Source organism: Pan paniscus, chromosome 5, assembly GCF_029289425.2.
Source record: "Pan paniscus chromosome 5, NHGRI_mPanPan1-v2.0_pri, whole genome shotgun sequence".
Classification (NCBI taxonomy): domain Eukaryota; kingdom Metazoa; phylum Chordata; class Mammalia; order Primates; family Hominidae; genus Pan; species Pan paniscus.
Window position 1 is genome coordinate 176,250,062 of NC_073254.2, and position 26,386 is coordinate 176,276,447.

Here is a 26,386-nt window from a genome sequence, read left to right on the forward strand (position 1 = left end):
CCTTTCAAGGCTGAATAATCTTCCACTTATGTATATGCCACGTTTTGTTTACCCATTTATCTTTCTATGGACACGTGGGTTGTTTCTACCCTTTAGCTATTGTGAATATTTCTGCAAAGAACATTTGCACACAAGTATCTTTTTGAGTCCATTTTCAATTCTTTAGGATATACATGTAGGATTAAAATTGTTAAATCATCTTCTTGATCCATGTCTAACCTTAGTTAATAACTATGCTTCTCTATCTTGTTCTCTCTGACCCATCAAAATTCAGAAACAAATACTTTTATTGAGTTTATTTGAATAGCAGTATAGATATTTGCAATTGGTTCATAAAAAGTTAATCATACTTTCTGTTAGAATGTAACTGAACAGATTGAATGCGTAATCTAGACCATCTATGGAGTGTCATATTTCAGAATACATCTCATTTAATCAGCTATAAGAAGCCCACAACTAAGGATCAAGGGTTGCAGCTTTTGGGTGGAATCAATGCCTTCAGAGTTTTCCCAGGAAATCAGTTTCTTGTCTGTTCTATGGCTTATAGGGTCTCAGCCTTATAGGTAGTATTACATGTCACTTCCTGGCAGGCCAGGAGGTTTAGGAGATTTGGAGACACCACAGAGAGAGAAATTCACACAAATCTGAAGGTGCTGCAGGCAAAATCTGATGGAGATAAATTTCTTGGGTTTGGCATCTTAGCCTTATAATAGAACAAATACAGGCAATATTCTGTGTAATCTCTGGAGAATAGATTATTGAAAATTCAGGCCTAGGTGTCTTACAAAATTTTCAACAGAGCTCTTTTTCTGGATTTAATAGTTGCTTGACCCCATATGACTCTAGACTTGATGACCATACTAAAGCTTATATACGTTCATTAATACTGAATGCTATACCCATGAAAGCAGCCAAAATACAATGAGACCAGCCATTTTTGAACCAAGAATAATCCCTGGAGATAATTTATAAACACCAGGAGGAAGTATTAAGAACACACTCCACGAACTGGTTATGGACAAAAGGGTGACTCATGTCCTTCCAAAATCACATCCAATGAATTAACTAACAAGGCTACCCAAGAATTATCTGATTCTCTAGAAGTATGTAACTTTAACAACACATTCACTATTAATGAGGGAATTTTACAAATCTCTAAGGATAGACTTCAGTCTATGCAAAAGTAGTAACAATGCAAGTGATTTTTGTTTTATGGCAATACAAAACGAATTTTGCCCTGTGGGTAAGGGTTTCTGTAAAACGGTTTTTATCTGGTAGAGAAGACTTTATCTCAAAGGTGAGAGTTGTATTGCCTATAACTGTGACATTAACAAGTCTTCCGCATTAATCAGTTTTGTATGTGATATGGCATTCTTTCTTTCAGTGAGTCTAAATACTTCTGCCTCTCCTGTACTTCTTAGAGCTAACTCACCATCCTGTTGGTTTCCTTATTCATGAATTAAATCAATCTGTGGCATGCACTCACTTGAAAAACAAAAAAGAAAGGAAAAAGCTATAAGAGAATGGCAAATTAGACTAGCTGCATTCTTTCGTAAAAAAATCAAGAAATTCCAGATTATGTTGGAATAATTTCTTTAGAGTGCAGAGAAAATAGCTGTCAACTTAGCAGTTATACGTAATTCGTATATCATTCCTGACTGAGCTAAAATAAAGCTATTCTCAGACACACAAAGATAGAGAGTTAACTACCTCTTTAAAACAACTATTAAAGGAAATATTTCAATGAGAAGAAAAGTAAACTTAGTAGGAATACATGTTTCTTTTTCTAAAAGAAATGGTGAAACTAAAGTTATAGGCAGCAATAACAAGAATTTTGGGGAATTAAAAGAGAGGGTAATACATATGAAAACCTTTTTTCTTTTAGAGAACGAAAAAATAATGAATATGTTTAGATTTGTTTACAAAATCTGTAGTTATCTGTATTTTTAAATTTTAAAGTTATTGAAAATGTTAGAGATGCCATTTATGGTTTCCCAACCAGCATAGAGAAGAATAAAGAAATAAAGAAAACTCTATTAATCCAATAGAAGAGAGGAAGAAAGAGGAAAGAGGCAAAGAAAAATAATACTAATTCAGACAGGCTAAATTAAATGTTGGAGATAAACATAAATACATCAATAATCATTAAAAAATGTAAATAAGCTCATCTATTAAGGAGGGATTATCAGATGGAATTTAATTCTGCTATATGGTGGTTTCAAGAGATCCTTAAAAAAACTCACAGAGAGATTTAAAATAGAGTTACTGAACAAATACTCTAGGCAAATATGAAAATCAATAAAAAGCCAGTATAGTAAATTATTACCAAACAAAATAGAATTGAAGGCAAAATGTCAGAAATAAAGAGCTACACTGCATAAGAGCAAAGGGAAATTATCTAGCAATAAAGTATGAAAATCATGAAATTGCATGCACCTCCGCACATAGCTTCAAAACATGTAAAGGCAAAACTGACAGGATTATAATGCAAAATTGATACACTTCTATCAGACAGAAAGATCTAGTCAGGAAAATATTATTGAGGTTAAATATTTGAATGACAAAATAAACAAGCTTTAATCTAAAAGCAAACATAAAATATTTGTAAAAAAAAGTGTTCTGCCTAGTGGATCACAAAGGATATTATGATAAATGTCAAAGAACTGATACTGTTGAAACTACATTCTCTGATGACAATGCAATTTAATTGGAAATCAAACAATAAAGAAATGACTAAAATTGCATATGCCTGGATCTATCTTGGCCTCTTTTCCCCCATGAATTATGGAATAATTCATAGTTAAAGAAAATATTCACAATAAAATTAACAACATATTTGGAACAAAGCCTCATTAAAATCACGATTATATCAAAACCTATGAAATAGAGCTAAAATATGACCTAAGTAGAAAACACATGGCTTAGATATATTTTGAAGAGAAATATTAACAATAAATGAACTAAGATTCAGTTCATGAATCTGAGGGAAAATCAGTAAATTCAAAGGTAAGAAGGAAGGAAATAATATATAAGAGCCAAAATTAATAAGATTGTTTGGACAATGTAAAGAACATTTCTAAGACAAGCACTTTTTAAAAACCAATTATATAGCACAAAAGGTCTAGCCACACTGATGAAGGAATAAAAAGAGAATACCAAAACAACAATTTTAGGAAAAAAGAAAGATACACATATAAATATATTTGAGACTTTTAAAGCCTAACAGAATATTGTCAATAATTTCATGCCAATAAATTTGAAAACTTGGTCAAGAGGTACAATTTTCTAGGAAAATGTAAATCACCAAAAGTTTTCTATAATTATAATGGTTCATAAACCATTACATAGATTTATTTTTAGTGTCTTCCCCCAAGCATAGATATAAAACCCAGATCAGTTAATAAGTATTTAATGAATACATAATTTTATATAATAGGTAATAAAATTGCAAACAATAGAAAAAAGGGAGACATTTTTCTAGATCTAAAGAAAATGACAAGAATAATTCAAGAAACAAAGATTATAGGCCAGTGCAGTGGCTCACACCTGTCGTCCCAGTACTTTGGGAAGCTGAGGTAGGTGGATCACTTGAGCCCAAGAGCTCGAGATCAGCCTGGGCAACATGGTGAAAGCCTTTCTCTACCCAAAGGAATACAAAACTTAGCCAAGCATGGTGGCACATGCCTGTAGCCCCAGCTACTCAGGAGGCTGAGGTGGGAGGATTGCTTGAGCCCAGGAGGTGGAGGTTGCAGTGAGCTGAGATTGTGTCACTGCACTCCAGCCTGGATGACAGAGCAAGAACATGTCTCAAAAAAAAAAAAAAAGGAAGATTATAGCTTAATATTATAGAAGCGATGTAAAATCATAAATATTAGAAAACATAATCCATTAATGAAAGAATTATTTTAAGTCCATAAAATATAACAAAAAAACAGCATGACCAAGCATAATTTATCTCAGAAATGCCAGGATAATTTCATATTAGGAAAAAAAATACAGCTGTATTAATAGAATCATGTCATCTGCAAACAGGGATTGTTTGACTTTCTCTCTTCCTACCTTAATGGCCTTTATTTTTCCCTTTTGCCTGATTGCTCTGGCCAGGACTTCCAATACTATGTTGAATAGGGGTGGTGAGAAAAGGCATTCTTGTCTTGTGCTGGTTTTCAAGGGGAATGCTTCCAGCTTTTGCCCATTCAGTATGATGTTCGCTGTGGGTTTGTCATATATAGCTCTTCTTATTTTGAGGCATGTTCCTTCAGTAGTTTATTGAGATTTTTTTAAGTGAAGGAATATTGTACTTTATCAAAAGCCTTTTCTGCATCTATTGAAATAATCACGTAGTTTTTGTCTTCAGTTCTGTTTATGTGATGAATCGCATTTATTGATTTGCATATGTTGAATCAACCTTGCATCCTGGGGATGAAACCTACTTGATCCTGGTGGATTAGCTTTTTCATGTGCTGCTGGATTTAGTTTTCCAGTACTTTGTTGAGAAATTTTGCATCAGTGTTTTTCAAGGATATTGGTTTTCTTTTCAAGTTTTCTTTTTTTGTTATGTCTCTGCCAGGTTTGGGTATCAGGATGATGCTGGCCTCATAGAATGAGTTGGGGAGGAGTCCCTCCTCCTCAAGTTTTTGGAATAATTTCAGTAGCAATGGTACCAGCTCTTCTTTGTATACCTGGTAGAATTTGGCTGTGAATCCAACTGATCCTGGGCTTAATACATGCACACAAATGTTCATTGCAGCACTGCTCACAATAACAAAAACATGGAATCAACCTAAATGCCCATCAATAGTAGACTGATAAAAGAAAATGTAGTACATATACACCATGGAATACTATGTGGCCATAAAAAAGAACGAGATGATGTCATTTGCATGAACATGGATTGAGCTGGAGGCCATTATCCTTAGCAAACTAACACAGGAACAGAAAACCAAATACTGTATATTCTCACATATAAGTAGGAGCTAAATGATGAGAACACATGGACACAATGAGGGGAACAACAGACACGGAGACCTACTTGAGGGTACAGAGTTGGGGGAGGGAGAGGAGCAGAAAAAATAACTAATGGGTACTAGGCTTAATACCTGGGTGATGAAACAATCTATTCAACAAACCCCCATGACATGAGTTTACCTATATAACAAAACTGCACCTGTACCCCTTAACTTAAAATAAATGTTTTTTTAAAAGGAAGAAAAATAACTCATTACTAGGTTGAGCAAGAAAAACTATTTGACCATCCAAATAAAGGAAAAATAAATTTTAATCAAATCCAATAGCTCATTAATAATGACTACTGTTAATATACTAAAAACAGCCTGTTTTAAGTCTCAAGGATTTTTTTACCAAAAACCTACAGCGAATCTTACAGATAATGGTGACACTTTAAAAACATTCCCTGCTATCACTATTTTTATTGTACACGGTACTAGAAGCTTATTATTGCAAAAACAATAATAAACAAAAAATAAATATGTAAAAACTGAAAAGGAAAAACTACAGTTTTTATTACTTATAGATAATACAATTATCCACATCAACAACCCAAGAAAATTTGCAAACACATCACTAAAACCAATAAGAAAGTTCATGAAAATTTCTGGATTCAAGATCATCATGTAAAAGTTGTAGTTTTTCTCTGCAGTAGAATAAAATATTTTCTTAATGCAATAAATAAAAACAGACACATAAAATTCTGCTCCATAACTAACTTATTATTTCTACCTGGAAGCCTACAGGCTTTTATTCTTTATTATCTATGTTTATGAATATTGCCAAGATGTGCTTGGATATCTTTTTTTCTCCTCAATTCTCTTTGGAACTGTGAGCCTTTTGAATCTTAAGATTAATTCTTCACTTAGCTTATGGATATTTTCTTTTAGTATTTGTTTAGGAATATGGAATATCTAATATTTACACATTAAGTCCCCTGGATCTATGCCTGTCTCTTTTCCCTCATGATTTCTGTCTCTTTATAGCTTATTTTAAAGTCAGAATAATTAGGACAGCATGATATTAAATGTAGTGATAGAATTATAGATAATTGTAATAATAGAGAAGGGTAAGTAATAAACTCATCTATTTGGGACTTCAATATATGACAGTGGGATCAGTCCACCAGTGGATGAGATTAAACATTTTAAACTTCGATGTCAATTTTAGCTAAAACTGAAAGAGAAATTAATCTTGACCAATACTTAATACACAAACTGACATTGGCATCCTTACCAGGTCTTTATTTCAGTAGACAAGGTCATTTACAATGGAAGTATCATAACACAGAGGAATTGCCCTCACTACCACACACAGACCCTTAAAATATTAACTTTACAGAGATGACCCCACATATAGAGTACATTCACCATATCATTTACAGGAAGATTATTGCTGCAAAGACATTGAGGCCAGAAATGCACAAAGTGCTGCAGATTGTCCACAATGTGGTTAATGTTATTAAAATAAGACCTTTTAAAAGACAGTTGAAATTTTACAATATTTCATAACAAAATAGGCAAGAGACTAGGCAAATCTGTTGTTCTACAAAGAGATTCATTGTTTAGCTGTGGCAATTTACTTAAAATAATTGTCAAATTTACAGATGAGCTACACATTTTCTTTTATTACATGACAAGTGTTTCCAGTTTTCTGACCTTTTCTATGATAAAAATCAGCTGTAAGTAGTTTGCTACCAAAATAAATGTTTCCGAAAGAAAAAAAAAATCACATTTAACATGCCCTTTAAGCAGCGAGATTACTTTGAGACAACAGTTGGAAACAAAGACTGCTTTTCAAAACTCAGGCTATGGATTAAACATTTTGCAAACACATATTTGGGTATGTTTCATCATTGCGCAATTTTATTACAACAATGCAGGTATATAATTATAAAATTTATCACATATTTGTACTTAACGCTGTAGAAACCTAATTTTCTAACTTGTTTAACAATTCTACAAATGAGACATTTTTATGGGTTTTATGATGGACAGAGTCCATATTATCAGAGTCTAGTGGGAAAGAGAGGTGAGTACTGCAAAATTTGATAAGTGCCATGTGAATACGGAATTCAGTCTAATTCAGCAACAAGAGGGAAATAAAGCTGAAATCTAAAAGACACATATGAAAAGGTATAGTAGAGGAGGAGTAGTGAAGAAAGTGTGATGGGGAAAATTTAAGGTTCACCCAAATGTACCAGGGCATAGCAGGTCCTCTGGTTTTAGAAGAAATTTTGCTCCTCCTATTTCTACATCATAGAACCTGGTGGTTTTTCAACTGGAAACTGAGGTTGGCAATGTCACCGAGGGAGACATGAGAAAAGAAGGCAGCTGAGGTCAAAACCAGGTTCAGATGTAGGTCAGCCTCCTCTACTCCATTTCTTTCCCATCATCTTAAAACACTCTCTTTGCCTTTAATCTTCTATTCCTTAACATATTCCACACATGCATCAGGATCATCAACTTGACCAAGAACAGCTGTATTTTCTCATCACTCTATTTTTGTAGCAATTCCTTACAAATGGTTGATGAGAAAAGTCATATCTAAGATTGACATTTGGATGTAGGAAGATACCTCTCTCCCCATGCTCCAGCCTAGGGTACCAGACAGCTCTCTTTGTGGAATTTGTTGCTGAATTCCTTTGTCATTGCTCCTTCTGTATACCGCGTCCAGAAACCTCTTGGGGATAAGAGGCTGTCGCCTTTGGGTCCCTGGCCCAGGAGTTTTCAAACCTTAGTGGGCACGGAGATCAATCTGGGGGCCTTGCTAAATACATATTCCAATGCAGTAGGTCCAAAGTGAGAAATCGACTATGCACTTCTTAACAAACTTCCAAAGTAACCAAGGCTCTGAGCCAATTCACAGCCTTCCAAACTCTCCCCAATTTCCTGAAATAAGAAAGTACCCGATTCCTTTCAATTAAATTATGACTTTAATCCAAGAAGACATTTATACCACCCGTTATGGCTAAATTGTATACTCCCCAAATTCATATGTTGAAGGCCTAACCCCCAGTACCTCAGAATATGACTGTGTTTGGAGATAGGGTCTTTAAAGAGGGGATTCAATTAAAATGAGGCTGATAGGCCGGATCCTAATACAATCTGATTAATATTCTTATAAGAAGATTTAGACATACTAAGAGACACAGGGATATGCATGCACAGAGGAAAAACCAAATAAGAACACAGCAAGAAGTCCAGGTGCGGTGGCTCATGCCTCTAATTCCAGCACTTTGGCAGGCCAAGGCAGATGGATCACTTGAGGTCAGGAGTTCGAGACCAGCCTGGCCATCATGATGAACCCCATCTCTACTAAAAATACAAAAATTAGCTGGGCATGGTGGCGGGCATGTGTCATCCTAGCTACTCTAGAGGCTGTGGCAGGAGAATCACTTGAACCCAGGAAGTGGAGGTTGCAGCGAGCCAAGATCACACTGCTGTGCTTCAGCCTGGGCAACAGAATGAGACTCTGTCTCAAAAAAAACAAAAAAAAAAAACAAAAAAAAAGAACTCAGCAAGAACATAGCCATCTGCAAGCCAAGAAGAGAGACCTCAGAAGAAACCAAATATGCTAGCACCTTGATCTTGGACTTCTAGCTTCCAGAACTGTGGAAAATAAATTTCTGTTGTCTCTGCCACTCAGTCTGTGAAATTTTGTTACGGCAGCCTAAGGAAATTAATATACCCATGGTATTAAAAGAATTTGCATACCATCAGTGTTTATAGTCTTTGAGAAGTAATGAAAATAGTACAGGTACCTGCAAGTTGGAAATAGGCACTTTCAAAATAGTCCATTTGACTTTCAAAAATGGGAACAGTATGAATTCCAAAAATTACAGATGGGTACAGTCGAAATGAATTCCCTTGACAAAATTTTGGACAAGATTGTTAAACAGGTGGTTGGTGAGCTCTTAGACAACAGAGCCATAGTTACTAAAGAAAAGCTATGTTCACTGAGACTAAGTCAAGCTGAGCTAACTTCCCTTCTTGTATTGATAGGGTAGTAATGGAGATCCTGAGAAGGCCACAGCCATACTGAATCCAGATGGAAATAGGATATTGGAGAGAAGGCTGCGATATGATCCTTCAGGGAAAGATAGAAAAATGGGGACTGAACATGATTTGGCATTGAGTGAATTTCGGGCTCACTGAAATCCACGACCCTGTGGTGTTAAGGAAGCATTGTAAATTAGAAGACCAGGACACACAGTTAGCCCATAACAATGACTAGTAAAAGCTCTCACTAATTGCATGCATGCAAACACAGAAATCATGTGTGGCAAAGATTGCTCATTGTCTGCCAGTAATGATTTTCCCCTTCTTTCAGATAATAGAATTTTTAGCTGAGCAGATGAACATACAGGATAAAAAAAAAAAAAAAGACCACTTTTCTCAGCCTTCTTTGCAAGTTGGCCTAGCCATGTGACTAAGTTCTGTGCAAAGCTTGTGGATAAGAACAAATGTGATGTTGTTCTGGGGATCATGTCCTTAAAATGCAAGCTTACCCCCTTTCACTTTTTGGCCCCTCTTATTCACTAGAATGCGAATGTGTTGGTGAGCTGGGTTGGCCCTAGGGATGGCTGAGAATTAAGACAGAAGGCCCCTGGATTTCTGACCTCATGAAGCCTTCCTTCTAGTCTTAGACTGTTAACACGCAGGCAGTTAAGAAAGAGAAGTAAACTTCCATCTTGTTTAAGCCACTGTTAAGCCACTGGTATGCTGAGTCTTGGTCTGAGCACCTGAACCTACATCCTAAGTAATTGAGTGTGTTTATCTGATTGGCAGAGGACATTAAGCTGGGAGGATAACCAATATGGTCTGCATCAATCAGAAAGCCAAGAAAATCTTAATAGGCTGGAATAAAGAGCCTAACCTCACATGGTGCATTTGAACAGCCTTGCATTTATGTTAAAATAATCAATTGCATAATAAAGTGTAGGAAGATCCACCATAAAAGAAGTTCGTGTGTTTAAAAAAAGGGTGGGGGGAGATTTTCACTGACTTCAAAGCTCAATATGGGCACAGCCTTAGACTGCAGTAAGCAAACGTGATGTCCCCCGTCAATGACATTAAGAGCCCTCCTTGTTCCATTCTGATCGGACCACACAGGAAAGCAGCCAGAGGGTGAAGCAAAGTGAAGTGAAAACTGCGTGATCCCTTTACTGAATGGGCTGATCTCCATAGGCACATACACAAAATCGATTTATTTTCTCCCACATAGACTTCAAACACACTAGGCTGAATTTCTGCCTTCACCACCACTTGACATCTCACACAAATTCCACAGTTTTAGCGTGACTTTTACTTATAACCACAGTATCATTTTGATTTTCTTTTTGTTTTTGTTTTTTGGAGATGGACTCTTACTCTGTCACCCAGGCTGGAGTGCAGTGAGGCAATCTCAGCTAACTGCAACCTCTGCCTCCCAGGTTCAAGCAATTCTCCCACCTCAGCCTCCTGAGTAGCTGGGACTACAGGCACCCGCCTCTATCCCCGGCTAATGTTTGTATTTTTAGTAGAGACGGGGTTTCACCATGTTGGCGAGGCTGGTCTTAACTCCTGACCTCAGGTGATCTGCCCACCTCGGCCTCCCAGAGTGCTGGGATTACAGGTTAGCCACCTCGCCCAGCCCATAGTCTCATTTTGATTATTCAAAATAATTTTCAGGCTTGAAGAAGGACAGTTGTGAGGGAGATGTTTCACCATATGCCTTTGATTTTTGAACCATACGAATGTATTATCTGGCAACAAAATTAACCAAGTAAACTTTTAAATTCCAGTATAAATCAGAAATTCAATATCACATTCAATTCAAACCTGCTCCCCTCCCCCAGTTGAGTTCAGCTCATGGCTCGAGGTGGCAAGGAGGAGGGAATAATCTGTTCTAGCACTTTCTCTGCTGGCTCTTCCCATCCTCTACTCCTACTCACTCTGCTTCTTCAGGCAGAGTAGGTCAGGACAGCCATGGAGAGAAGAAATCAAAAGCTTTTTCGTTTAGCTGGAGCCGTGGGTGTTCTCTCTTGGTGAATGCCAGCTGGCTCTCCTGTCCTTTGTGGCAGGAGTTCAAGTGCCCACCCACTCACAGAGCTGATGATATAGGGCCTTCTTGGTGACCCTCAGCAGAATCTCTAAGCTGCACATCTCCATGGCCTGGTCACGGGCTCCCCCGAATGTTTATTAGCCTCCCTCCAGTCCTAATACCTATGATAGAGCCCACAGACTGACTATCACTGCCCACTTGAGAAAGGGCTATCAGGTTGGTGCACCCCATGCCCATCTGTGGTCCATGTCCAGGACACAGCTTTGGCCTTTCAGACATGAGGAGGACAGGCCACTGTCACTGTTGCCCTCTCCTCCCACTCTTTGACAACAGGCAGACTCCACAGTCTCCGGGCCTCAGTCTCCTTCAGTCAGGAAGCAACCACCAGTCTCCATGTTCATACATCCTCCTGGGCTCCAGAGGACCAGTGTCATGCTCCTTCAAGATCACCCTCACTGCCCCCTGCTTGGATGCTCCAGAGCGAGCCTGAGAGTTTCTGCCACTCCCTGTGCCAAGCTCACCTTCTAACAGACACCGCAAACTCTGTGAACTAATCTTGGATTCTCTCAAAATTGTTTTGGGGACACCCTTTTGTTCCCTATGGAAAAGGAAGGAGAAAAGCCAAATATTTCACCTTAAGTCTGTGGATCCCTATGTGATTCCATTCAGTTGTCTCTTTGAACTCTGCTGGACGTGAAGACAGAGGATCCATGTCTTCGCCCCTTATAAAGTCCTGCAAGCATATGTCTGGCAGCTCTTCCTTAGAACGTGAGGGGATTTGGGACTTGAAAGAGACTGCTAATTGTCCCTAAAATATGTTTCCCCTTCTTTCATGTAACAGACTTTTAGCACTTAGCTAAATGTACACAGTTGCCCAACAAGTAACTTTATTTCCCTCACTTCTTTGCAGCTAAGGTTCTGCAAATTTAGATCTAATAATGAGATGAGCTTGCATGAGACTGGAAGGTAGGAGATAGGTATGGACATTCTTCTGGCTATTGCAGCTGGCTAGAAAACGATTTCTTGGTAGTTCCCCAGATTCATCTTTGCCTGGATGTCGTTGCTTCATTTCAGCATTCTTTCCCACCTGGAGAGGCAGGGAATTTTCAAAACCATCAAGTCTTCCTCCTTTGTGATTAACAGTCTTTCCTTTCACTTCTCTGTCTCCTCTTGCATTTTAATGTGAGCAACAAAAAGGAGCCAGAAGGCACCTTCAAGGTCTGTTTGAAATCCCCTAAGCTATTGGCCACCCCCTTCATTAGGCACACTTTTTACAGGTGGCACCATTGCTAAATGTCCTGCCGCTACACAAGTGCAGTTTCCAGATGGGTCTTCCTCACTTTCCTTCAAGTCCTCACCACAGCCTCCAGGCCATCATGTTTCTATGAACAACTTCTTCAAAGCTCTTCAAACTTTCTCCTCTACTGTCCAGTCTCAAAGCCACGTCCACATTTTAGGTGTTCATTACAGAAGCAACCACTTCCAATCACCAAAATCTGACCTCAATATCTATCACTGTGTAATAAATTACCCCCAAATGGAGTGGCTTAAAACAACAAACACTTTATATGTCACAGATGCTTTGGGTCAAGAGTTCAGGAGCCACCTAATGGAGTGGTTCTGGCTCAAAGTCTCTCATGAGTTTGCAGTCAGGAGGTCAGCAGAAAGGAAGCAGCCATCTCAGAGGCTGGTGGGCCTTCCCTGCATAATTTCAAGATGGCTGCCCAGTATGGCTGCCAGTAGGAGGCCTCAGCTTTCACAAATGGACTCCCCATGATTCCAAGGCCAGGACAAGGAAAATACAAGGTGATCCTGGAATATGTTATATTATCAGAAAGTAAGAAAGTACCCCCCAAGAATGTGTTTCTAAGATGAAGGCATGTCAAAAGGACCCAAGAATCTATTTGAAAAAGCTCCCAGTGGCCAGAGTTAATATAATTTGAGCACCATAATAAATTTCGATTGTACTGAATTATCACCTAAAGAATAAAATAAATATCCATGAGCACATACTGATATAAATAAACAAATAAATAAACAAAAGAAGAAAGACCAATCTTTCTTACATAAGAAATCCAATCAATAAACGTAGAGGGAATCGGAGAAATAGAGAATTGTCATTGGAACACCACAGCTATCCTTGCTGTAGGCAAGACTAATTGATACTTGCTAAAATTAGTGGTTGAACTTTAAGAAGTAACAGGATATTTGCATCATATTTGTATCCCTTTCTAAATTTACTGATCACTCTTATGGTTTTAAAACATGACTTTGATACTCTACCTCCCTCCAGGAGGTAGAGTTTAATGGCCCTTTCCTCAAGTATATGCTGGACTTAGTGACCTGCTTTTATGAATAGATGACAGAAAGGGAAAAACTGTAACTTGGCATTGGGGAAACCTAACAGACATCACATTAGCCAGGTGATCAAAGTTAATGTTACCCGCAGTCATGCTGATATTATACACCCACTGATATGATACAATGAGAAGGGCCTGTCACCTCTGTGGTGGTGTTCTCCAAAATCCACAGCCTCAGAATGTTTATGAGAAACCACCAGATAAACCCAAATTAAGGGCGTTCTACAAAACACCTGACCACTACTCTTCAAAACATCTAAAGTCATGAAAGACAAGAAAATACAGAGAAGCTATCACAGATTGGTGGAAACTAGGGAGACATGACGAATAAAGGTATCATGATATCCCAAAGAGGGTCCTGGAACAGAAAAATACATTAATAGGAAAAGTTGAGAAGTCCAAATAAAGTTGGTAGTTCACTTATAATATTGCACCATTGTCAATGTCTTGGTTTTGATAAACATACTATGTAAGATGCTAACATTAGGGGAAGTTGGGTGAAGGGTATATGGGAAGACCCTGTACTGTCTTAGAAACTCTTTATTCTAAAATTATTTCAAACTAAAAAGTTTTTTAGAATAGGTAGAGTTGCAAATAATTTGGTGAGTGGTGCAGATGGAGGTATCTCTTACCTGTGAGGTAATAAGCCAAGTAATTGCTGAGAAAAATGTGGATGGGAGAAAGTGGCAGCAGGAGGCCTTTGTTATGACTTGCCTGAAGGTCTATACTACGTTAGAAAAAATTATCAAAAATGACCACACTGTGCTGTAATGGTGCCATGTCTCCATGTATCTGCCAACTCTGCATTCTCTGGGCTTGCTGTAGTGATGGGAGGTATTCAAATCCTCCTCTTCAGCAAAAGGAGAAGTTTCCCAATGGATGGTCTGAGACAGGAAGGGATGTCCTTTCCCTGGGCTGAACATGGTTTCCAATGCCCCACTATGTGATGCCAACAAGCATCATGTCTGGCCACTGAAGCCCAGGATCTTAGGTTTAACCATAAAATGCTTCTGTCTCATGGGCTGCAAACCACCAACATAGAACTAAGATTGATAAGAAAAATACACTGTTTACTCAAAACAGGTATATACCAGCCTACCTATTCATAATGTCCTATTATATGGTTGTACAGTTCGTATCCTCAATAATTCAGTAGGTATCTCACTAATATCTATTTGAAATGCCCCTAAAAATAACATTTAGCAGTAGCTTCATGATCTCTCTAGAATGTCTTTATTTTTCTTAAACATTTGATATGTTATACCACCCAGGCGGAAAATAGAACACAGAGTGTAGGGTACACACGTACTCACCATAAAAACAACCATATTGTAACAGCAAAATATATTTATAAAATTGGTCAAGGAAATTGAATTTAACATGCTGTTATCATACAAGTATTTTTAATGAAATAACATTTTGTATTTATATAGCACCTTTCTACTAAGGAGCAAAAATATGGCTCAGATATTATTACTCATTCTCACACCATCCTTGACAGGTGGATAAGTAGCAACATTTAAACCAAGTTTTAATCACTGGGAAACAAAGACATGCACAAAAAGAGCAAATAAACCACAAATGGTAACCCAGAAATTTGGCATTTTCCACCCCCCAATACCCACCGTGGTCCACTCACTCTTTTCTTCTCAAATCTTAAAAGCTACTTTGAATAGTGGTGAAAAAAAAATACAGGAACAGTAGAGGGATAAAATAGTTATATACCAGCCTACTCGGGAACCTGCTGGTGGAACTTAAGACTGGAAACTGTTGAAAGTTAAAAACAGTTCCCAAACCTTGAGCATCTACTCAGACAAATTTAATGTGTACCAGGGACAAATGAAAGTATCCTTCCAAAATATGACTCAAATTATTGTCAAGCCTTTCTATAATAAAGGCCCATTCCTCAAGCAGCTGTCACATAACGTGAAGGTGATCAACAGCAAATCCATTAGCAACACAGGATAAAGAAATTTGAGTAGCCCAGAAACTCTTGCATAAAACATAACTTCAGCAAGATAGGAAATTCTGGATGATGCACTCCTGAGGAGCGCTTTAAAAAATCATTCAAGGAAATAAAAAAAATAGTCTCTTTAAAGATAAATGCAAATTATAGACATAGTTGGAACCTAAAAGTATGTCTTGAATAAGAAAATTACCAGAGGATGAATTTCTTAAAAGCATGACTGTCTTTTAAGAGTTTCTAATATATTTAATCTCCAGTAAACTCTAGGATATCCAAAGGTGTGGTACTTTTTTTTTTTCCAGAATATGCAGTGTCTGAGAAACTTTTATCACATCTATCCATGTAGTCAACTAATGTCAGCAAAACCAGACGGGAAATCATATATAAAGGGAAGTATGAAAATATTTTGTTGTAAACTTCTGAGTCATAGGGATAAGGAAAGAAAGTTACATTATATTCTAATAACAAATTTTGATAACGTGAAAAAAGAAAAATAACAGCCAACACTTATTGAGCACTTCTGTGCACTAGTATGGATAACGGTGCCAGGCACAATAGATGCCTTATCTCATTTCCTCATCACAAGCCTCCTTTGAGATATACCCATTTTATAGACTTAGATTAAGACACTTGTCAGAGTTCAGGGTACAAGCAGCTGTCTGACTCCAAACCCTTTATAGATGCTGCCTGGCTTTTTCTCTAGCCCTTTACTTCTTAATTAGTGCAGAGAACCAAGTCTTGCCTTTCATTTCTTCCCCTGCACTGAAGAAAAATCTAAAAGCCATCCTTTTGTAACACTGAAAACTTGGAATCAAAAATCCATTAAAATGTTATCTATAGAAACACTCCCAAAGCTTCATAGCAAGAAATTCAGATAAAAGCACATATTTTCTCTACTTTGATGTGCATAAGTTTAAACTCCATGACTCTTATTTTGATCTTCATCATTCCCTATTTGACTGATTTTTAACCTATCATCTTACACCATGGAGTGGCAAATACTATCAAGGAATCCAAAAAAGGCAACTCCTTCAACAATCTAATTTATATGAAATACAGTAAATTACAATGATGCCTCTTTAATTAATCAAATTAATTAGTTAATTGATAGATTTAATTAATTAATTAACTAATGTCCCTGGTGGGCAAAGTTTTCTTAACCAGAGAGCTTCCTGGCCCACAGAGGAAAGGAAAAAGTAATGATCCTTCAGCTGTTTCTGAACTTCAGGACAGTCAGAGGCCCAGCTTCAGAGATCATGTCTTCCGCGAAGTCACAAGGGAAATTACACCTTCAAGAATGCACTGTGCAAGCCATATCCTTGACTCCCATGAATCAATTAGGAAAGGGCTATTGCTATAAATAAGCAAATAAGACTGGTCATCAATAAATTGGTCCTCCAGGTTTGACTTTTCTTTTCTTCTCCACCACTGAACAGATTTACTTTTTTTTTTTTTTGAGACAGAGTCTCCCTCTGTCACCCAGGCTGGGGTTCAGTGGCACTATCTCAGCTCACTGCAACTTCTGTCTCCTGGGTTTTTAAGCAATTCTCCTGCCTCAGCCTCCTGAGTAGCTGGGATTACAGGCACCTGCCACCACGCCTAGCTAATTTTTGTATTTTTACTACAGAGGGGGTTTCACCATGTTGGCCTGGCTGGTCTCAAATGACTGACCTCAGTTGATCCACCCGCCTTGGCCTCCCAAAGTGCTGGGATTACGGGCATGAGCCACTGTGCCCAGCCCAGATTTACTTTTAATCTCATGAGATGCTGAGGACTAAGACCTCCTCCTTCCCAGGGCCCAAAGCAAGAAAATGAGGTTGAGAAGAGGCCCATCTCCAGAGATCTTACCCTTGGAATAAGGGTCTTTTTCCCATACCTCATTGACATCTATTCCCACTGGGCTGTTTTTATTTTCCTACCCCACACTCTGTCAGCTTTAAAGCACTAAAGAACTTTTTGGCCACCTCAGGACAAAAATTTGTTACAAAAGCCACCTCGCAAATGGAATTAGCTCAGCCTAACTAAGTAAATCAGGCTTTGGACAGGCTCTGCTTCCTGTTGGTTGTTCATACATTTGTGTTGCTCAAGTCATCTTAGAACCCAACTCCGCCTTGCTGGATTCATGATGGAATTTCTCTTTGCACCTGAACAACTCTTCAGGAAACTTCTCCTTTTAATTTTGAAGAATGTAATACCTTTCTGTCAGAAAAGGTATCCAGGTCTTAGATTCACACTCAAGCCATGAATAATACTCTTCTGGGCACACATAAACACATGATTTTCCCAAATTCTCCTTCTCCTAGCAGAGAGCTCTTCCCTTCTTCCTCCTTCCTTCCCTTTCCCTAGCTTTCTTTCTAATTCCTGACATTTGTTTACTTGCTCGACCTTCTAAAAAATGTTTATTTAACAAACGTCTTCTATGATCCAGGCACTGAAGTAATCGACACAAAGGTGAGTAAGACACAGTCCTTGCCATAAGACATTCATGCTCCTATGAAGCAGACCAATTATCAGACCATTACAGCACATGGCGGAAAGGCAGAGATAGAGTTAAGCCCAGGGCATTACAGGGCCCTCGAAAAGAGCAAGTCCCCTGCTGGGGACCCAGTCTCTTTCTCCTCACTCTTCAGGTTCTATGTGTTTTCAGGGTTTCGTTTCCTTGAAGTGTTTAAATAGTTTCCTTTCTAGCAACCGCCCCCACAGAGAACGAGGTAGACCTTCACAACTCCCAATCTGAATCATCTTATTACTTCCCGGCCAGCGACTCATATACTCTCAGACTCATCAACTTCTCATTATCCATACTACCACATACAACAGAATATCTAAAACCCCTAGAGCCCAACCCACTCCAGTCCATGTTTGAGTTTTCCAAATCCACATACCATTTGAAGAAGTTGAATTTTCCATGCAGTGTGTTTTGAAATCAACAGACATATACTTAATCCTTTTGCCTCAATTTCTGATCATCATAAAGACGGGAAAAACAGAAATCCTCAGTTCATTTTAATTCTCTTAGTCCCTAATGTGATATTCCATGTGCACCCTCAATGACTGGCCTCTCTTTTACCTATCTGGTTTTGAATTACATTGGCTAACTTCAGAAAAATCATCTTGACTAAATTGTCTCTGAAAGTAATTGAGGCAGAAGATATATGCAGTCCCTCAGCAATTGTTTTAGCTGCACTGTCAGTTTTGAAATAAACAGCCTAATAAGAGGTCAGATACATGGGTTTTAAAAGCCTATTTATCATATAGTATTCAAAACCTTTAATCATTTTATAAGCCTCGCATTAAATGTCAGTTGTCATTCTTTTTCTCATCATGATTATTTAACAAACCAAAATACCATTATGTTGTTCCTTTTCTAGAAAACAAAATTGCTTGAATGTGAAAGAAATAAAGCTACAGAGAGACAGGGCTGGCGCAGGGGATCTGGACCTAGAGAACCAGCTTCAAATTCTGCTCCACCACCTATCTAGTGTGTGATTTGAAGCCAGTTATTTAAGTTCTTTGAGCTTCAGTTCCTTGATCTATTCAAGGAAGATAATAATAATCTCTACCTCACAAGTGTTTTCAAGGATGAGCCCACACCCATCCTTGAGTGAATCATCACCTTGGTGGTCTCCAAGGCATCCCCCTCCCCACCCCACCCCACCCCCAGCCGGCCCTCCTTTCTGAAGCAGCCTTTCCCACCCTGAGCTGCCCCACCCTCCAAGTTTCCTCCTGCTCTGGGCTCTCCTAAGTCTCTGGGCTATGGCCCACTCAGACTGGAGTTCTGGTATCTCAGTCCTGGTCTTCATTCTCATTTCGTAGCCTCTCTTTAAGACAGCTCATCCATACTGGCAGCTTCCATTTTCAGATGCTTCCAATACTTCATTTGAATATCAGACCTTTATAGGCAACTATTTACACCATACCTCCTTTTGGGGGTATCTCCCACTCAACAGGTCTAAATGAAGTTCAAGTCCTCTCCTAAATCTAGCGGGCTTCCCATGTTCTCCTTCTCAGCTAGTGGCACCGCCACTCATTCAGCAGTGCGAGCCAGACACCAAAGAGCCATCCCAGACCCCTCACCTTCCCTCCAACCCCAGCCATCACAAGCCCTGTCCATTCTCCCTCCTGAAGAGCTCAGAAATATGCCTTCGGAACTACATCCTCATTGGACCACCCCAATCTGAGGTACATCCATCTATTTCCTGAGCCATCTCATTGTACTCACTGCCATGCTGCAGCAGAGTGCCCTTCTCAACGCACAGATGTTGTGGTGTCATTCCACTGCTTCTGTCTTCTCACAGCTCTGCACTGATCTAAGGGTCAAAATTAAAATCTTTTTTTAATTTACATAAATGTATGGGGTTCAAAACACTTTCGTTACATGCATAGATTGCATGATGGTTAAGTCAGGGCTTTTACATATTTATCATCCAAATAATGCACATCTTACCCATTAAGTAATTTCTCATCCTCCACCCCCTCCTGCTCCCTCATCCTTCCAAATCTCCATTGTCTATCATTCCAATCTCTATGGCTATTTGTACACATTTTTTCACTTCCACTTATGAGTGGAAATATGCGTATTTGTCTTTCTGTATCTGGGTTGATTTGCTCAAGATAATGGCCTTCAGTTCCATCCATGTGGCTGCAAAAGACATGATTTCATTCTTTTTTATGGCTAAATAGTATTTCATTGTGTTTATATGCCACAATGTCTTCATCCAATTTAGGATATTTAGGTTGATTCTATATCTTTGCTATTGTGAATAGTGCTGCAATAAACATAAAAGTACGGGTATCTTTTTGATATATTGATTTCTTTTCCTATGAGTAGATGCCCAGTAGTGGAGTTGCTGAATCAAATGGTATTTCTCATTTTTGGTTCTTTGAGAAATCTCCATACTGTTTTGCACAGAGGTTGTACTAATTTACATGCCCACCAGCAGTGTTGAAGAGTTCACTTTCTCCATATCCTCACCAACATCTGTTCGTTTTTGTCTTTTTAATAATAGCCATTCTAGCATTTGTTTTCTTAGTATTGAGTTGTTTGATTTCCTTATATATTTTGGATATTAGCCCCTTTCATATGTATGGTTTGCAAATATTTTCTCCCATTCTGCAGGCTGCCTCTTCAATCTATTGATTATTTCCTTTGCTGTGTAGAAGCTTTTTAGTTTAATTAGGTCCCATTCATCTGGTTTTTGTGTGTGTGTGTCAGCGCGGGGGATGGAGTTTTGCTCTTGTTGCCCAGGCTGGAGTGCAATCGCACAATCTCGGCTCATGCAACCTCTGCCTCCTGGGTTCAAGAGATTCTCCTGCGTCAGCCTCCCAAGTAGCTGGGATTACAGGCACACACCACCATGCCCAGCTAACTTTTTTGTATTTTTAGTAGAGACAAGGTTTCACCATGTTGGTCAGGCTGGTCTCAAACTCCTGACCTCAGGTGATCTGCCTGCCTCAGCCTCCCAAAGTGTTGGGATTACAGGCATGAGCCTGTTTCTGTTTTTAAATCCTTAGGGAGATGTACATGACCTCACAGGACCTGACCCTGGCTCCCGGCCAGCCTCATCTCCCATGGCTTTCCTGTCCCTGTACTACCTCGCTTCCTTCCCCTTTAGCCTCAGTTCAAGTTCACATCTTCAGGATGGTAGTCTATCATCCCTTACCCCAGTTTAGGCCATCTGCTAGGCATTCCCACCTCACTGCTTGATTTTCTTTTAGGGCATTTAGCACATTTGCTGTTGTATGACAATGTGGGCCTTTTCATCAATGGCAGTCTCCCGTGCAAGAATGTATAATCCAGTACGGCAGGACATAGCTATATATTGCTTATCCATGAATTCCCAGTGGCAAGCCCCAGTAGAATTTCAATATGTATATAGTGAGTTATTAAAAAGTGATTTATTAAGTTATTAATTACTTTTTAAATTAATTTTTTAACTTAAACTTTTTAGCCAAAACCAAGAATACCTATTTAATAAAAAATAAAGAGCAAACCATGCTCCTAGTACACATTAATTCATCAAAGGATAATAAAGAAGAAAAACTGGAGTCACAGCCAATTGTGCTCTGCTAACAAATAACAATCTTGACAGGACCTTAGGAGGTCAACATCAGCCAGCACCCATTTTGGATACAGGTGACTTGGTGGACCTTTGTTTCCCGTCAAGTCCCTTTCCTCTAGCACCCAAGCGCCCCTGCAGCCCGCCCCTGACACAGCCTGGCAGCAGGTGCTTACCCTCCAAGGGAAACAGCCAGGCCCTGTGCCCCATATGCAATGAACAAGGCTGGGCTGTGCCCCTTTCCTGCAAGCAATCAGCACAGGCCCTCAAGCATGAGATTTAATTGCTTGTTCATTATTTTAGCTTGCAGGGGCTACAAGGAAGTATGGCATTTCTGAGCATACCATCCGAAGAAACCCTGGGAGCTGTCAAATTAAAAAATAACAACAGAAACGAGAAAGGAGCCTGTCTTTAGCCGAACGGTTTCAGGTGCCTGTGACTCAATGAGAGGGCCCCCATCAAAACCCATGGAAGCCCCTCACTGTTTGTTCTGCCCTTTTCAATTCTGTCTGAGCGGGGAGGAGAGTGCCACAAAGAGATGAGAATTTGAACTCGCAGCCCCCGAGTGCACCAATGTCCTTTTTCTGCCTGATTGTATACTTAAAGTGCCTGTAAAGTCAATAACTTCCCATGGTTTCACAGCAAAGCCAAAAGATTAAAAAAGAGACATTGTCCTTTTGAAGATGTGGAAAGTAATAAGTGAGCAGGCTGAATCCTCTTTGGGTTTAAAAGCCTGTGCAGTTCTGCTTTAAGGTGTCAAAATTGCCTTAAATCTTTAGCTTTGTTATACCCTGCTGCTACACAGATATAATAGAACCAGGCTGACTCTCTCAAACAATTTGGAGATCATTTTTTCTCTCTAAAAACTTTGTTGAAATATATATGTTAGCACAGGCTTTTTCTTAACATTTTCTGTTTAAAATATAGTATCTTTTTCAGATGCATCTTAAGAGATCAGAATAGTCAAACAGTAGCTCTCTTTTTGAAAAAAAAAATTGTACACCATCTTCAAGTTTTAAGCACAAAGGTTACAGCTAGTTCTCCTCCCCCATTTTATTTCCACTGTTGGAGCAGATTTGACCTCGTCTCTCTAAAGGCAGAAAACTTCAACAAAGGCGGGAGGACTATTTAAAGTGATGAAAAAGATTCTGAATGAAGGATTATGCCTTTGATGAAGGCTGAAAGAAATGCAGTGCTTAGGAAGTGGATAAAAGTCAACAGCAACAATTCTTTGCTTTGGATGAAACCTTAAAGGTGCACTTTTCCCCAGTGATATGAAAAATAAAAAAATAAAAACAACCAACCAGAGACACGTAACTCTTCTGGTTCTGTGGCATCTGCACATTCACATGATAGAAACTTACTAAATCCCAAAGGGACCCTGGCAAAGCCCAGGCTCCATGATGGGCTGGGAGCCCTGCCACTGCACCAGGAGAAAAGGAGTCACTAGACTCTGGATGGGGAAGAGAAAAGCCTCTTTCCTCCCTCCCATTCCAAAAGAGAAGAAAAAACCTGGACAGCCAGATATAAGCAGCCTCGAAAAATCTCTCTAGAGGAGAAAAGACAGGAAGAATGTCATCCAGAAAGAAGGCCAGGAGACGATGCTACAAAGGTGCTTTTTCTCCCTCCTCACTTTCCACCTTTCCCACTGTCGCCTCTCCCTCTAAACCACCCACACTCATCTCTCTCCAGATTCTGCTCTCCCGCTGGAGCCTGACCAACACATTTCCCAAAAGCAGATGGGAAAAAAAAAAAAAAAAAAAAAAAAAAAGCAAGGGTCTCAGGCTCTGTCACATCCAACTCATTCTTATGTGCCAGGGAGACACAGAGTGACATTTTGTGTATCTGTTGGATTGTGAGTTACCACTTAAGCATAAAGACTGTTCTCAACAGTGAGATTCCCTTCATGTAGACACCCTCATGCTTCAGCTAGTTGCTTACAGGTGAATAGTTACTCAAAAATCGTCATGTAGCAAATTTGGTTTCTGAACCTTGAATTAGAGAGACTCAGGCGTGCACCAAGGAAATGTCTAGCTATGCTCTTCTCCAGCCTCCCACCCGACTGCGGGTCTTAGCGATATTCTGTTGGTATCACTAGGGTGTGCCGGGCTTTTGTTTGAATGGTCCAACCTGGCTGCAATCATTTTATGAGCAGACCCGATCGCTCTGCCGGTGTCTGCATTGTCTGCTTCAAAAGTCAGGTTCACCAGAGAGAGTAATTTCTTACTGGAAAGAATTTGTTATCAGTTTAGGCCACAAGCCCGAATCTTTGAAACAGCATGACTCAGATAGCTCATCACTCAGAGAATTAAGGTTTTGCATCCCTCGGTTCTAAGTGAGGTTTGCTTCCTCTTTTGAGGACAGCAGAATTAAATTACCAGAGCCATCTCACTGGTCATTCATTTAGTATTTACCACACCTACTATGTGCAAGGCGTAGTGGGAAGTAGAAAGATTAGAAAGAAAAGCTCCAGGCCAGGCGTGGTGGCTCTCACCTGTAATCCCAGCACTTTAGGAGGCCAAGGCGGCTGGCTCACCCTGAGGTCAGGAGTTTGAGATCAGCCTGGCCAACATGGTGAAAACCCATCTCTACTAAAAATACAAAAATTAGCCAGGCATGGTGGGGGATGCCTGTAATCCCAGCTACTTGGGAGGCTGAGGCAGGAGAATTGCTTGAACCCGGGAGGTGGAGGTTGCAGTGAGTCGAGATTGGCCATTGCACTCTAGCCTGGTCAACAATAGCGAAACTCCATCTCAAAAAAATAAAAAGAAAGAAAGAAAAAAAGCTCCTCTATCAAAGAGGTTAGTAGCTTACAGATCTTAGAATCACACAACTTAGAAAAAAATGTTGAAGCTTATATATAGAATCCAAGTGCTTTATTTTACAGATGAAGAAGACAGACTCTGAACTATTCTGTATCTCCTGTGGTAAACTACAGAGGTAATTCTCAAACCCAGGTCTCCTGACTCAAAGAAGGACTGTGCCTTTCCATTCTGTTTCTAACAGCTAAGAGGCTCCAGCATCCCCAGGTCCCAGAGGCCTATGTGGTCTAGAAAGCTGGTGCGTGGTCATCAGTCAAAAGCACACACACCCCTCACTGCATACATACACCATGGCCAGCACACACCTGGAGGTTTGAATACACGCATTCACACACTTACGTAATTCTCACAATAAGTGTTTGAGGCAAGGATTGGCATTCAGGATGTAAGCTTGACAAGCTGAGTGCAGTGTTAAATAACCCATTCAAGGTCAAAGGGTCCCCGTGGCGAATTGAGGACTCAAAACTCAGTCTGTTCTCTGCCCCTACACACCAGTAGCCTCGATTTCCAACTCGTTTGTTTGTTCTCTGTTATAAACTGAATGCTTGTGTCTCTCTCACAAAATTCACAGGTTAAAATCCTAATCCCCAATGTGAGAGTATCAGGAGGTGAGGCCTTTGGGGGTGATTAGGTCATTAGGGTGAAGCCCTCATGGTGGGATTAGAGTCTTTGTTAGAAGAGACACAACAGAGATCATTGTTTCTCTTCAGCCATGTGAGGACAGACAAGATGTCCATCTACAAACCAGAAAGGGGGCCCTCACCAGACACCAAGTCTGCTGGAGGCTTGATCTTGGACTTCCTAGCCTCCAGAACTACAAGAAAAAATGTCTGTGGCTGGGCGCGGTGGCTCATGCCTGTAATACCAGCACTTTGGGAAGCCAAGGCGGGTGGATTACTTGAGGTCAGGAGTTTGAGACTAGCCTGGCCAACATGGTGAAACCCTGTCTCTACTAAAAATACAAAAATTAGTGGGACGTGGTGGCACATGCCTATAACCCCAGCTACTCGGGAAGCTGGGGCAGGAGAATCGCTTGAACCGGGAGGCAGAGGTTGCAATGAGCTGAGATTGCACCACTGCACTCCAGCCTGGGTGACAGAGCCAGACTCTGTCTCAAAAAAAAAAGAAAAAAAAAAAAAAAAGAAATGTTTGTTGTTTAAGCCAGCCAGTCCATGATATTCTGTTATAGCAGGCCAAACTGACTCATACACTCCCTTTGTTTCAACTTCATGTATTTCTGGCATCCTAGTTTGTACCAAATAATGGGATCTTACAATTTTAGAAATGGAAATGTTCTTAGAGACGATGTGGTCCAGATCTCTCATTTTACAGGTGAGGTAGCCAGTCCAGTGACTCATCTGTGCTCAGGTCATGAGAGCCACACAAGCTCTAGAGAGCACACATGGAGTGAGAGAGACAAGCCGAGATCCTGTCCCCGCAGGCACTAGCCTCTCCATGGTTTCATACAACACAGGTGTCACCCTGGTTGTCCCAAGCCTCAGCAGCCAGTGGATGTTAATATGGTCACATTATTAATAAAAACAAGAATGAATAAAGTACTAACTTGACAAAGGAGCCATACATATGCATCTGTCTACTACAGAATCTCCCATCCCTCTCCAAGTCCTCACCTGGGTTTTCTGGAGTCCCATTGTCTGTCTCACAACCACGCTTATTTGTACTCAACACCCTAGACGTCATTCAAGTGTTTTCCTCAGTCACGACGGTAGCTGCTCAGACCTTCTTTGTCAATGTCTGCTTCCCCTGAAAAGCCTTCTCTCTCATGCCTCTCTGCCTGTGTCCACAGTGTCTGAATTAAAGGTCCTTGGTCCTCAAGGAACCAAGACTACACTGAGATCCAATCTGGGGAAGCACCTCTCCTTCAACCTCTGGTACCACTCATCCATAAACACCAACACTGTTTGCCTCTTTGTGTATCATAAAGTCCCTCATTGAAACAGCCCTTAAACTCCAGTCTGGAAAACAAATCCACTGGGCTACAGTAAGGACCAATTTTAGACACAGACATCCTCCCACTTCCTCTTGACCCCAGGTATTCTCTGCCAAACTACAACTCCTCCAGGAAATCGGCATCTAGCAGCACCCCCACCAACCCATGGAGGTTTG